This window comes from Rhinolophus sinicus, chromosome 14 (assembly GCF_057876585.1).
Source record: "Rhinolophus sinicus isolate RSI-liver-muscle chromosome 14, RSI-T2T, whole genome shotgun sequence".
Classification (NCBI taxonomy): Eukaryota; Metazoa; Chordata; class Mammalia; order Chiroptera; family Rhinolophidae; genus Rhinolophus; species Rhinolophus sinicus.
Genome location: NC_142514.1, coordinates 6,055,969 through 6,070,043, shown reverse-complemented (window position 1 = coordinate 6,070,043; position 14,075 = coordinate 6,055,969). Strand labels below are relative to the sequence as shown.

Sequence of the window (14,075 nt, the reverse complement as noted above, 5' to 3'; positions counted from 1 at the left end):
ATCGTAGTACACATCACTTTCTCATATACTGTATGTGATAAGTATGTTTATTTTCTTTATTGTCTGTCCCCCCTCCCTTTAAGAATGTAAGTGCCAGTAAGGACTAGGGTTTTTGTGTTTTGTTCACTGCGTATCTCCAGCATCGAAAACAGGGCCTGCCACACAGAGGGTGCACTATGAAGATCTACTAACTGAATACATCCCATTTTCACAAGACCGCTGTCACCTGTGCCTGAGCTCCCTGCATTTGCGTGATGGCACAAAGGAACAAATCTCTAATGGTGACTTCAAGCCCTGTGACACAGCACACATTAGCAGCAGCTTCCTACTTGTAACAATACTGTTAATAATAGAAGAGATGTTTCTAGAGTATTTAATTATATGTCCAATCCAAGACTGAAAGCTTGACATGCACTATACCACAACCTGTGAGGTAGGTACTTTTACTGTCCCCATTTTTAGAAGGAGCAGAGAGGCAGCTAAGGAGCAGAGAGGTAAAACAACCTACTGAAGGTGGTAGCATTTGAATACAGGCACACTGGCTTCAGTGCTTACCTGCCCCCTACCAGTAAAATGTGTAACTACAACCCCAAGTGGCAAAATTTATAACACTGTGTTAGTGTGGACACTGATTCTGCTCCCCTAACAAACTAGAACAACAGTGGTTTAAACAGATAGGCTATTTCTCCCACATAAGCTACCCAACCTGGTAGGTGCTTCTGCTCCCTGAGGTCAAGTTATCTGAACACTAACTGCTGTAAACGGCCTCAGTCCACTCTGCCTAACAGTGATTCACTCTCCTTCTTCCTTTTGAGATCATGAAGACATTGTGTTAAAGCCTGCCTTGCTTTGTTAAAACCTGGAAGGTCAGGGGTAGGGAGAGGGAGAAGGTGAAGGGATAGTTTCTGGAGAACTAGTTAAGTACAAGAACTTGGGGCTCAAATCCTTGCTCTGCCACGTGGAAGGTGCGTGACCTTACACAAGTTATTTAACCTCTCTGTACCTCAACCACAGAGTGGGAAAACAAGTCGATAAGAAGCGCAAAATGAGACAATCCATATTAAACACTTGGCACGATGTTTGGCATACAGTAAGCACCCAAGAAATGTTAGCTTCAATCATTATGAATCCAATAGCATCATGAATAAAGGGACTTTTTTTGCTAGCTTCTTGGAACTGCTATAAAACCAATTAACCACCCCTCACCAGGGGGGGAAAATGCCACGGAACAGCTCATTGACAACTTCCTGAACTTCCTGCCACGCTGATGAAAAAAATTAAAGGGATATGATGAGATGGTGAAAAGTCCCTACCCCAGCCCCTGAGGGGTTTCTAATCTAGCCCAAAGAATACCGGTGGAGAGTAAACCTCTAACTCTGTAGCCCTAGGCCTTTTGCTTAACTGCTGAGGGCCTTTTCTCCAGCTGTAAAACGGGGACCATGCACTTCATTTTAACCCCTGGCTGAAAAAACCCCAGATCACGTCTGTGAAAACATTGGTGGTAAGAACAATGGTGGTTAAGAGCTCTCCCAGACAAACAGCCACCTGCCTCCCAACTCTGGGAAGCAGAAAAGCAAAACCAGACTTCCTGTTCTGCCCCTGCGTGAGGGCCTGACAGACCCCAGGTGACGTTTGGCAACAAGCAATGGGCATTTACCTGTTCAGATTCCATCAATAATGTGAGAGGTGGCTGGGCCACAGATGACCAACGATGCCTCTTGTTCTCCCTTTCTTTGCCCCCAGATTTAACTGTTTCCCTTCCAAATAGCCTAAAACCATCTGACTGTAAGAGTAACTTAGTAAATTCCCGTCTTTGGATACAAAGGTCTTTGGATACAAACGACTTGAATGTTTCCCTACAGTGGTTATTTGTTGAACAGTCATGTACCTCAAAGAAACAGTTCCACAAAAAGTTGTCTGAAAAATGAGTTTTGTTCATACCAAATACTGAGCATTTTTATCTCAGCTGTTCCTAAAACTTATCAAAGATTAGCCTCATAAGCTCAAAAATTCTATCATCCATCCATCTCTGCAGAGAACGCCGAACATAATGTAAAATATGCCCACTCTACACCAGTTTTCCCTCTTCTGCTACTTTTCATGAGCCACGGGCCTGGTGGGTAGGGGACAGGGGGCTGGGAATTTAGGCTTATGATTTTTCCAGGAGTTCTCATTTCTGGCAAAACTTTCAAATTTGAGGGAGCTAATTTTCAGAGCTCATAAGTTTACTTCTGGAAAACCATTCATTGGATCGGTGTATTGGAACCACTGATTGAAACCTGAGGGTTAATGCCAAAATTAAGCATATCCCAGAAAACAACAGTAACAAAAAAAAGCACTGAGTTCCGACTCTCATTGAACTGAATTCCAGAAAGCCTAGGAAGGGTCGCCGTTGGCCCCTCCGGACTAGGCTCGCAGGGGCCTGGCTGCCTGCGGCCGAACCGCCACCAAACAGAACCTATACCCACGGGTCTGAAGAGATCATTTATTCTGGAGAAGGAGGGTGGGAGGGGAATTCGGGCAGGTTCTGGCCCCGCCTGGTTCGGAGCAGCGGCAAGCAGGCGAGTATTGGCGAAGGTGACTCTTCCCAACAAAATGCCCGAGGATTTTACGCCTCGCGTGGCCGGCCTCTCCCGCCAGCGGCCCGACCCACCGACCTCTGGTTCGGTCCCGCGCACGCGCGCGGGCGCGCGCAGCCATCATCCGGCCACAAGGCACGCCTGTGGCCAAAGGCGCCAGAGAGAAAGCAGGGGAGGCATCTTACTTCGTCTCGCCCGTCCGAGCCGGCCACTTCTCCGGGAAACGTCGGGGGCGGCGCCGGGCGCGCGGCGCTGCAGGCCGGGCTCAGGCCCGGGCCCCGCGCATCCTCTTCTGCGAGTCGGGCCTAACCCAACAGGTGCGCGTCACGCGGCCCCGCGCCTGACGCGCGCTCGGGTTTCGCCAGCGGAGCCGGGGACGACGAGCGGGGAGGACGCGAGGCCAAGTCTAGCTCCGCGGTTCCTTCCCTGCCCGGAAGCACGGCGGACCCGCGGGACCTGGGCCTCAGAACACGGCGGCCTCGGCGCGCGCGCACGGGGGACCAGGCCTAGGGGCGCGCGCGCAGCGAGGCCCCCAGGTGAGGGGCTCGCGCGCTGTGAGGCCCCAGGTGAGGGGCGCGCGCGTAAAGGGCCAAGGACGCGCGCGCTCGCGCACTCAGTGGGACGGAGCCAGGGCAGCGCGGCGGAGGCGCAGGCGAGACCACGCCCCCTGGCTAAGGGTCGCGCAGGGGTGGAGGAGGCGGAGCCTCCGGACGATTCCCTGGTTCCGGTGGACCCGCGGGGCTTCTGAGCGAAATGGGCGGGCGGGCACGCGGCCCGTCTTTCTTCCCAACCGTAGTCCTTCTCTTCCGCCCTGGGTTCTGCTGTGCCTCGTAGGGGCTTCATTCTGAGACCCACGAGTGGCCGAGGGAAGTGGTTGCTGGCTCCTCCCCAGAATGTGACACAAGCTGTGGGACCTGGAACAGGTTACCGCACCTTTCCAGGCCTTGCTTTTCAACATCTGTAGAATAAGCAGCTTGGTTCATCCCATTTTCAATAACCAGAAGTAGTGACTTAGGGGTCAGAGAGCACGCAATTGCCATGCCTGCACCAGACAGCTTAAAACCTGTGCTTACACCCGTGTGACCCTGAACAGTAACCTGAGACTCAGTTTCTTCCTCTGTACCATGGGGACAATGCGAGTAGCTGCCTCGGGTTATCTGGCCTGTGATGATGCTCAGTAAATCATAGCCTGCACCTGTGTGGCTTTATTAGCAAGACCGAAAATAGGAATAAGACCCTCTCTGTAGGGAGCTGCTGAGGTGTATAAGCTAAGCTGGTCAGCTGCCTCTCTCAACACTTAGTGGACGGTATCAACACTTAGTTCCCGGCCCCTACTCCTCACCATTTTCCTTCAGTATCTGACCCTCACCCTGCAGCAGCCTCGTGCCCACTTTTCTCCCAGCCTTACAGGGCCTCACAGTGGGGCCCCAGCAATTAGACAGGCAGCTGCTCCTTTCTGCTTCCCAGCTGACCCTGAGTGACCTCGAGTTAATTAAGGCAGGGTCGCAGAGGCTGCACTGACTAGCCAGACCACCCAGAACTACTTCCTGGACATAGATCCCCATGCCTGCTCTTTCTCTTCTCCAGATCCACCTTCCTCCCACCCCAGAAACAGGAGAATGCATGGCCATCTCTGCTGAAGAATGCTGGACCACCCAAGGAAGGGAATTCTGACCAGAGAGCAAACACTTGTAGCAGCGTTTTATTTCATGAAGGTTCCAGTAGAGGTAGAGGGTTGAGAACTAGCAGAGGGAACTTGGCAGTGGCCAGCAGGACAAAGTAGGGGCAACAGGCATGATTACCACACAGGATGTTGGGCAAGAGGGTTCCAGGAAGGCTGGGGAGCCAAGGGGGGCTGGGCCCCACTGTCACCAAGGTCAGGCCCCTCTGGTAGTCTGCAGTGGGCTACCAGAATTCAGGAAGGATTTGGGCCATGCTGGGTAGGACCTGTGCAGAGGGTCAAGGAGCCAGGTACCAACTGGGCTGCCTTCACAACTGCAGCTGGGTAGGAGGGTCTGGGCAGGGGCCAGCCAAACTGGACTGGGTGATGCCAGCACTCTCAGCCAAGAGCCCTTCCCAGGTTCTGTAACCTTGGGTGTGCCATGCACCCACACAACTATGTAAACCTGGGCCAAGGGAGGCACAGATGGGAGATGGCAGGTGCCCACAGACTGAGATGAGCAGAGGGGAAGTTTCCCAGATTCCTGCGCAGCCATCACAACGGTGATCTTTGGGTACCTTGAAGCATCTTTAAAAATATCTCAAAGCCAGTCAGTTGTAAACAGCTTATTAAGAAAATGCATGTTCTCACTTACGTGTCGTGGGGTGGAGTCTGAGGAGTGACATGAAACGAGCCTGGAGCCTCGGGTGTCACAACTATTCTCCCTGATGGTGTTTGCATTCCCACATATCACAGGTATTTCCATTTCTCTGCCCTCCTCCCTCACCTTTGGTGCTTATCTCAGTTTCATCCTGACTCTGTACCTTCATGTCTGATCTGGACCATTGCTTTACTTTGTTTTCATCATGCAAACCATTTGGTCTCATGTAGGTGTGAGAGTATTGCCCAAAAAAAAAAGTCTAAAACCTCGTCCATTTGGGCCTGGTCATTGGCTTTAGCACAGCTGTCAATCTGAAGCTTTTCTCGTTTCTGCACCAACAGCAGACACTTCAGGCCACAACACCAGGGACCAGGTGTGCCCAAAACCCTCTGAAGGAAGCCAGAGAAAGAAACAATGCCCCACAGTGTTCTGTGACCTGAACTGTGTCGTCAAGGAGCGCCCCGGAGCTCTCTCTGTGAGCTGATGTATTTCGTCTTCCTAAACTGTGGGGTAGGCAGAAGTCAGGGGTAACTCAGCCTGCTTCATAGATGTAGAAAGTGAGACCTGGAGTGATGAATGACTCACAGGAGATGTCTGTGGAGTTAGAAATAAAATCACGTTGTAGTTTCTATTTTCAGGCACCTCTCACTATGTCAGCTCTGCTTGTTTGCTCTTTGCTTTTGCAGAGGGGGAGGATGGGTGTCGTAGATTTTCAGCCACGAGCAGATCTTTCTATCCCCAGACATGAGAAAGTTCAGCATTCTTTTTTTTTTTTTAAGATTGGCTCATAGAGTCTACATGAAGTAGCTATATATTGGTTTTCTATTGCTGCCATAGAAATTTGCCACCATTTAGTGGCTTAAACAATGCAAATGTATTATCTTACAGTCCTCTAACTCAGAGGTCCCACGTGAGTCTCGGCTAAAACCAATGAATCGCAGGGCTGCGTCCCTTTCTAGGGGAGCCCTTTTTTGCTCAGTTGGGCATTGGCAGAATTCAATTCCTTGTCATGTAGGGCTGAGATCCCTGTTTCCTTGCTGGCTGTCAGCAGAGGTCCACTCCCAGCTTCCAGAGGGTACTACATTCCCTGGTTTGTGGCCCCCAAGCTCCATCAAAGTCACCAACAGAAGGTCAAGTGCTTTGAATCGCTCCTTTTTCAGGTTCATCTCTCTGACCCAGCTGGGAAAGCGCCTCTGCTTGTAAGGATGTGATTAGATTGGGCACACTCTAATCTCCCCACCTCAGGGTCCATGCCCTTGGTCACATCTGCAAAGTCCCTTCTGCCATGTAAGTTGACATACTCAGAGGTTTCGGATGTTGGGGTCTAGACAACCTCAGAAAGTCATTATTGTGCCTACCACAAATTATAAGTTTGCAAATTCCCAAACCTTCTGGGTTGTCGAGCATCTTTGTCACATGATTTTTTAAATAACAGTTATACTGAGATACAATTCTCATACTATACAATTCACCCATTGAAAGTGTACAGTGCAATCATTTTTGATACAGTCACAGAGTTGTGCAACCATCACCACAATTTTTTTTATTGGGGAATATTGGGGAACAGTGTGTTCTCCAGGGCCCATCAGCTACAAGTTGTTGTCCTTCAATCTAGTTGTGGAGGGAGCAGCTCACTGGCCCATATGGGAATCGAACTGGCAACCCTGTTGTTCAGAGCTTGCGCTCTAACCAACTGAGCCACCCGGCCTCCCCACCACAATCAATTTAGAACATTGTTTATCACCCAACAATAAACCCTATTTAGCAGTCATTCCCCATTTCCCCCCAACCCTCTAAGCCCTAGACCACCAATATGCTTTCTGTCTCTATGGATTTACATATTCTGGACTTTTCATATAAATGGAATCATGCAATATGTGGCCTTTCGTACATATGCGTTATATAGACACACATATGTACGTAAATAATGTCTTCAAGGGTCACCCATGTTGTAGCACGTATCAATGCTTCACTCCTTTGTATTGCTAAATAATATTTGATTGTATGGATAGACCACATTTGTTTATTCATTCACCAGTTGATGGACATTTTGTTATTTCCACTTTTTTGGCTATTATGAATAATGCTGCTGTGAACATGTGTATACGTGTTTTTGTGTGAACATCGGTTTTCCTTCCTAGGAGTGGAATAGCTGGGTTATATGGTGATTCTGTTTTTGAGGAACTGCCAGGCTGTGTTCCACAGTGACTGCACCATTTTACATCCCACCAACAATGCACAAGGGTTTCTACTTCTCCACATCCTCGCCAACACTTGTTATTAGCTGCCATTTTGATTCTAGCCATCCTCGTGGGTGTGAAGTGGGATCTAATTGTGGCTTTTATTTGCATTTTCCTCATGTCTTAGGACGTTGAACATCTCGTCATGTGCATATTGGCCATTTGCATATCTTCTTTGGAGAAATCTAGTCAGATTCTTTGCACATTTTTTTAGTTGGGTTGTCTTTTTATTATTGAGTTGTTAGAATTCTAGATGCAAGCCCCTTCCCAGATATATGATTTGCAAAAATTTTCTCCAATTCTGGGTAGTCTTTCCACTTTCTTAATGGTGTCCTTTGAAGCATAATAATTTTTATTCTGTTGATGTCCAACTTATCTGTTTTTTCTTTTGTTGCTTTGCTTTTGGTGTCATATCTAAGAAAGCTTTGCCTAATCCAGTGTCATGAAAATTTATGCTTGCATGTTCTTCTGAGAGTGCAATAGTTTTAGCTCTTACATTTAGACTTTTGATACATTTTTAGTTAATTTTTGTATTTGATGTGAGAGGTAATGGTTCAACTCCATTCTCTTGCATATGGATATCCAGTTGTCCCAGGTGCTTTGTTGAGCTGCCACATAAGAAGCTCCACAAACATCTGCTTGGATAACTCTGCAATGCTGATATGAAAAGTCCCTTCCTAATCCAGGGAGACAGACCCTAGCTAACCAATGTCTGGCAAATAGTAAACCCTCAAAAAATGTTTGTAAATGAATGTGATGCAAGGTGGGCAGCCAGAGCCACCAAGTTCAGATGCTGGAGTCCCCTTCTCACTGCACATGGCTGTGGGTGGCCCTGGGAATGTTTTCTCCAGTGGCCATTTGGCTACAGTCTGAAAAGGTACATTGGTGCCCTTGAGGGAAAGGGGGAAACTAGCAGTGGCTGGACCAGATCTCAGAGGGGAAAATATCCCAAATTTTGTTTTGATACTGCCTACAGGAAAGGAATGGGGGCCAAGGGAAAAGAAGAGAAAACTGGGGAGCCGCTGGCCTGGATGTGAACCAGGACAGGGGAACTGGAGTCATGAAGCAAGAGACACCTGTACTCAAGGTCAACATTTCGTGCCTGAAGCTTAAAGAGGCAAAAGCAGGAAAAAGCTCTTGGCTGGCAGATGAAATGAAAAGATAAAAGTGCTGGCAGCTACTGAAGACATCTCTGCACCAGCAAAAGCTGCATTGTATCCTTTGGGCCAAGTGGAGATGCAGCCTGGGGACAGCCCTGCTTCTGGAGCAGGCGACAGATGAGCCTGGGGTCTGGGGAAGGACAGGGCACCCTTGCAGGGGAAATGTGACTGTCAGCAGGACCTCACGAGACACAGGCTGGCCTCCCGTTGGCTTCTCCAGGAAGCAGGCACTGTCTCTTTCCCAGCCCTGACACTGCAGTAGGCTGGTCTGGGGCCAGGAGTTTGGGAGACTCTGGTGAGCCAGCAGCTCCCAAGTGGCTGCAGGGCCACAGCAGGGGACAAGTCTGCACTCATCAGCCCCTTCCAGTCCCCTCTCCAGTCCAGGAAATACAGGTAAGGTACAGCTCATTCATTCATCCAATACTATATACCAGGCTGCGTAGACTCGGGACACAGCTGTGAACAGGGAGGGCCCCTGTTCTCAAGGAGCTTATATTCTACTCCAAGTAGGGGTGTGAGTGGGAAGACGGACAATAAACAAGTAGAAGAATACGGCAGAGTGACACGTGTGATGAAGAAAAGAAAACAGGATAACGGAATAGGATATCAGCATAGGTAAGGAAGGCCTCTCCACTAGGTGACATTTGACTGAGGCTAGAGGGAGAGGGGCCAGTCGTGCAAAGGTGGGGGAAGAAGAGAGAGCAGCACGTACAAAGGCCCTGTGGCAGGAAACAGCTGGGCGTCTCTGAAGAACTGAAAGGAGACCTGCGTGGCTGGGGGACTGAGCAAGAGGTGGCTGGCCCAAGAACAGGTTGGAGCAGCTGGACACACAGGGCCTCGGAGGCCATGGAGAGCATTGTGGGTTTTATTCTAATGGGTAGTGAAAGGCTGTGGGGAATTTTAAATAAGAGAGTGACACAATCAGTTTTCATTTTGGAAAAATCCCGTGGCCTAGAGGAGAGCCATACTGAGTGGGTGGGTGGTTATCGAAGGGTCCAGACAGGCAAGGGGCTTTGACAATGTAAATGTTATTATTATTCAGGGATGGTAAAAGGCCAACAGATCAGGAGATGAGTGCCATGGGAAAGATAGTGTGTTACAGTCCCCAAGAGGAGGGGCAGGTTAAACCATGCACACAGCCATACAGGGAAGGACCAGTGTTGGTTACAAGGCAGAAAGAGCTGGGGAAAATGTGCACAAAGGCCTTTCCTGTGGTTTCTGTGGGAAGGAACAGGAGGGCAGGCGAGCAGGCTCAGGACTGGCCAGTTTGACTGGTTTCGGCTGGCTCTGGGGCAGGGAGGCGGCTCTGGGGCACGGAGGCCGCCCTGGTTGTCTGGTACCTGCCCTGGGTGATTAGGGCAGCGGGCAGTGTCCCTGAGCGTGAGAGCCCAGAGAGGAGGTGGTTGGGGTGCGGGTTCTGGATGGTTTGGTTTGTACGTGACATTTGCAACCCAGGGTGAATCATCTACTATCTCTAGGAATTGGTTGGCCCTGGAAAGGGCACTTCCTCCAGGGTCAGCCAGGCTCCAGAGTTCAAAGCCATAGAAACACATGGTTAATACACAGGAGGCACCTGTATTCTGTAGAGAGGGGCTCGGGAGGAAATTGACAGGGTTTGCAGATGGGTTAGATGTAGGTGAGGAGGCAGGAGAAAGAATCAAGCACGCTTCCTGGGCTTTAGGCTTAAGCAGGTGGATCCCCTCACTCGAAGCAAGTCTTGGGAGGGCAGGAGACAGCTACCCTCAGGGAGATGGGACTCTCGTAGGGGAGCCCCGCTTCACGTAGGGAAAGCTGGCAAATGAAGTCAGTAAGGCTCCCTGAAGTCTGAGCGTACCTTGGCTTAAATAACAGAAATGTTTCTATTAGGTTGGTGCAAAAGTAATTGTGGTTTAAAAGGTTAAAAATAATGGCAAAAACCGCAATTACTTTTGCACCAACCTAATGAAAAGCAGTACATAATGCAAAATTTCATATTAACCACTTAGAAATCATATTTCCCCCATGTACTTACACTCATTTCAGGAACCATGGTTTCCTGTGGGCGTCCGCTTATCTAAGGCTCAGGAAACTTCTGTGACGAGGGGCTCTGCTGTCATAGTCCTGGAATTTAATGCTCCTATAAACCCATCTCACCTGTGGTAGGAAAGCTCTTCATAGGCATTTAAGATGAAGCTTTTCAAAAACATGGACTCTTTTGACTGTAAATAATTGCCTTTTAACTTTACTGTTTTGTAAGATCTGATTTCATTAAATTCAATTATATATATAACAGCAAATAACTTATTATCATTACTATTATTTTAAAATCAAGATGAAGAAAACAGAACACCCATGACACAAAATAGGTGCTCACTAAAATTTTTTTTCTGTGACTTGATTTGATGGTGTCGCCTCCATGAAAGGTGGGAACCGTGATGGATTTCTATCTGTCGCAAAACTGCAAAGAAGCTGTCTCCCTAGAACATAACCTTGACCTGGTAAGGGACTAAATGAGCTGCGGATATTATAACACCTAAAGTTAATGTTTTTGAGTGCTTGCTAATTTAAATGTCACATAGCATCTTCTGTGAGGACAGAAATATTGATTGCTGGTGAGAAATTTGATTGTGTGGTTTGGGGCAGGTGATGAAGGAGTGGTGTGGCTTTCCCTGACCCTCCTCCTCTGACTCTGGAGCACTCACTCCGGTCACATCAACTGGAATTCACATGTTTGAAATGATCGGATGGCACTGTGCTCTGTGAAAGAAGCCAATCACAGAAGTACAAATGGACGATTCCATTTATATGTGACACCTGAAATAGGCACAGTCAGAGACACAGAAAGTAGAATGGTGGGTGCCAAGGGCTGGGGGAGGAGGAAATGGGGAGTTGGTATTTATTGGGGACAGAGTTTCTGTTTGGAAAGGTGAACCAGTTCTAGAGATGGGTGGTGGGGATGGTTACTCAGCATTGTCAATATTCAATGCCGCTGAATTGAACACTTAAAAATGATTAAAATGGTAAAATTTATGTTGTGTATACTTTATCACAATAAAAAAAATCACTAAAAAGTAAAAAACAAACAAACAAAAAAAAAAAACAAGTCACATCAGAGCAGCCTCCCGTGAATGAGGAGCCAAGAGGCACACGGCTTGTGTGGTACCATTTAACCCAGATTGCTGACCTGTCTCCCCTGTACCCTGGGGTTAGGTCAAGCCAGACCCCCTTTACCTTTGTGTGGGGAGGGGTGAGACACATGGAGGTTTATCCCCAAGGCTGACGCCTGCCAGAGCTGGGACAGCAGCCAATGTCCACACAGCAAAAACCTCTTTAAGGGACCAGATCTTGTCTCCACTTCTCCTGTATCCCTCTGAACGCCTCAACCACACCTGTCCCGTTGCGGTTTTATTCACTACTATGTGTTAGCTGAAGTCCCACACTTTGCCTTGCGTACCAGTCCAGTGTGGGAGAATGTTGAGGACATGTGAGTCCCGGGTCCAAAATAAAAGGCATATGAAATCCAAACATATGCCAAGGGCTCTGAAACCTTTTGTTCCCAGAACCCATGCAATTGGGTAATGCGACAATGATGTTTCCCCTAACTCTTCTAGAATTAAGCGCCACCTAGATGAGGACCCAAACGAGCCTATCTGTATTAAGTTCCGGGACGTTGGGTAATGTTAGAGCGAGACTCCCAGGTACTTGAAGAAATCTGAATTACAAATAGAACACTAATGAGTGCAGCCGTTAGAACTAAGGGCACAGAAACAGGTATTTAGAGGTGAGGCAGGAAGTGTAAATGGAGCCCTAATTAATGCATGTGCCAATCGCACTTCCTACAATTGGTAGATTAACCCTGACTTCTTTTTAAAGCTTTTGTGTGTAGCTGGTGAACAAGTGGAACTCACTGGGTGCAAAAGAAAACAGCTTCCTCTTCCCTCACTGCTGGGGCAAATGCTGGAATGTTCTCACTCCATCCTTGGGTGGAAACTAAGGATGAAATCTGACTTCCCTGGCCTCTCACTCCAGCCAGGATTTTAAAAGTCTAGTCCCACATAATAGTCAAAACCCCAAAGTTACAGCTTCTCCCCACCCCAGCTCCAGGTGGGGAGAGACTGGGATCCTGTTTTTCCGCAGGTGCGTCCCTCCCTTGCTAGCTGTCCTCTCTACCTCCTGGATTGCGGTGGGGCAGGAAGAAGACACAAGAAGGGGACAGGCGAGGTCTGTCTGGACTGGGAAATCGTGGCCTGGGTTCAGCAGCTATTGAAAGCTTATCACAGAGGAGACATTTTCCAGTGTCTTTGGCGACTCCTTCAACAGGGGAGAGTTCACAGCAGCTGTTCTTTTGATTCCAGCGAAAACACCGTCTCTGACGAGTCTTTTGTTATTTTTAATTCCACCCTCAGTCTCTGGAGATCAGACTTTCTCTAGGTCTCTTCCCCCTCCAGATGGTGGGTGGAAAAATCTAAGATCTTCCCAGATCCACACCTGATCCCCAGAAGCTCCCACCTTGGACTGGCTGTCAGGGAAAGAATGTCACTGCTGGGGACTGCTTTAGCCAGGCACCCCCCTCCCCACCTTTCGGTTTCTCAGGTGGGATTTGCTCCCTAGGCCATTGTGTCCCTGGTCCTGGGGGACATGTGCCTGCCCTCTGAATTCTCTCCATAAATACCCTTCCAGTTAGCCTGAGGTCAGGGGAAACAAGCCCCGCTTCTCCACGTGGGGGCGACACTCACAACACTGACGAGTGGGAAGCATTCTTTCCCTATCCTCAAATGGATTGCATCTTTTTTCTTCCTCAAAGTCATTACTGAGCTAATGGATGCAAAACGGTCACTTGATCCTTCCTTTGCATGTTTGTCCAGTTGTCCACACCTCACTCTGGTATTGGGAATGGTGAACTCTAAAAACTGGGCCTGCGTCCCATTTAAACACCCCATTTAATGACAAAAAGATGGAGGGCAAAGCAAGGATTTCTTGTTGTCATATTTTAAGAGTCTTGCTTAATACTAAATCTAAAAGATGAAATATTCTCAGCAGAACTCAAGGGATCCATACAAATTATTGACTGACCTCAGGAGGCCCAGAAAATTGCCCCCAAACACGAGTCACTGGTAAGAACCCCAGCAGCTAGTGAAGATCTTTATAGCCCACCCAGAGGGACCGTCACAAACCAGAATTCTCCAGTGTTGGATAAGTTTTGTCAGGAATCTCAACAATTTCTCCAGTGCCTTTCTTCCTAGATACTGCCCTCTCCTTCCTCACCTAACCCAGTTAGGAAGAAACACACACCTACTCAGACCAGATCACACATTTATCACCTCCATGAGCAAGCATCTCATTGGCGGCACCCCTCACCCACCATTTTCCCCCCTGGTCCTACACATAGTAGGATCTAGACAAAGCCAGAATTGAATTACAATCTAAGGATGAAGTGGGGAGATCCACAGAGACCAGGAATTTATTCTTCAAGAAGTTTACTCTTCTCCTTAAGAATATTCTTTTAAATTAGATTGTAGATGTATTTTTTAAAAATCATCTAAAAATCATTTTATTATTCTCCTGTTGTACTAAATTGTGCCCTTGGTGACTTGGAACTGTAACAAGTGAAATCCATGAAACAAAATAACAGGCACATTAAAATTGTCTATATTTTTAAAAAGTGGGCCCTTAACATCCTCCTATAGACAAGGCCAGGTGTTCTACTATACCAGGAAGGAAAACATAGTGTTCTATTGAGTCTAGTTGCCTACCCAATATCCATTCTCCCTCTCTGGTAATAAACTCTTGATTTTA

General features: G+C 48.0%; 1 protein-coding gene and 1 long non-coding RNA gene across 4 annotated transcripts in view; one reads left to right on the top strand and one right to left on the bottom strand.

The window, feature by feature from the left end:
- The window catches only part of H6PD (hexose-6-phosphate dehydrogenase/glucose 1-dehydrogenase), a 26,827-nt gene extending 23,585 nt beyond the window's left edge, over positions 1-3,242 (bottom strand). Inside the window, exon 1 of the mRNA XM_019746745.3 lies at positions 2,765-3,242. The gene's annotated coding sequence lies outside the window, so the exon portion shown is untranslated. The remainder of the gene's footprint in view (positions 1-2,764) is intronic.
- LOC109455277 (uncharacterized) lies at positions 2,978-14,075 on the top strand. 3 transcript variants are annotated; one of them, XR_012497079.2, is made up of 4 exons: positions 2,978-3,115; positions 5,242-5,375; positions 8,117-10,777; positions 12,417-14,075. It is a non-coding gene; the product is annotated as an uncharacterized LOC109455277 (long non-coding RNA). The 3 variants fall into 3 exon arrangements; XR_012497077.2 differs by lacking the exon at positions 12,417-14,075 and adding an exon at positions 6,061-6,187 and having other exon boundaries at positions 8,117-10,579; XR_012497078.2 differs by lacking the exon at positions 12,417-14,075 and having other exon boundaries at positions 5,242-5,410; positions 8,117-10,579.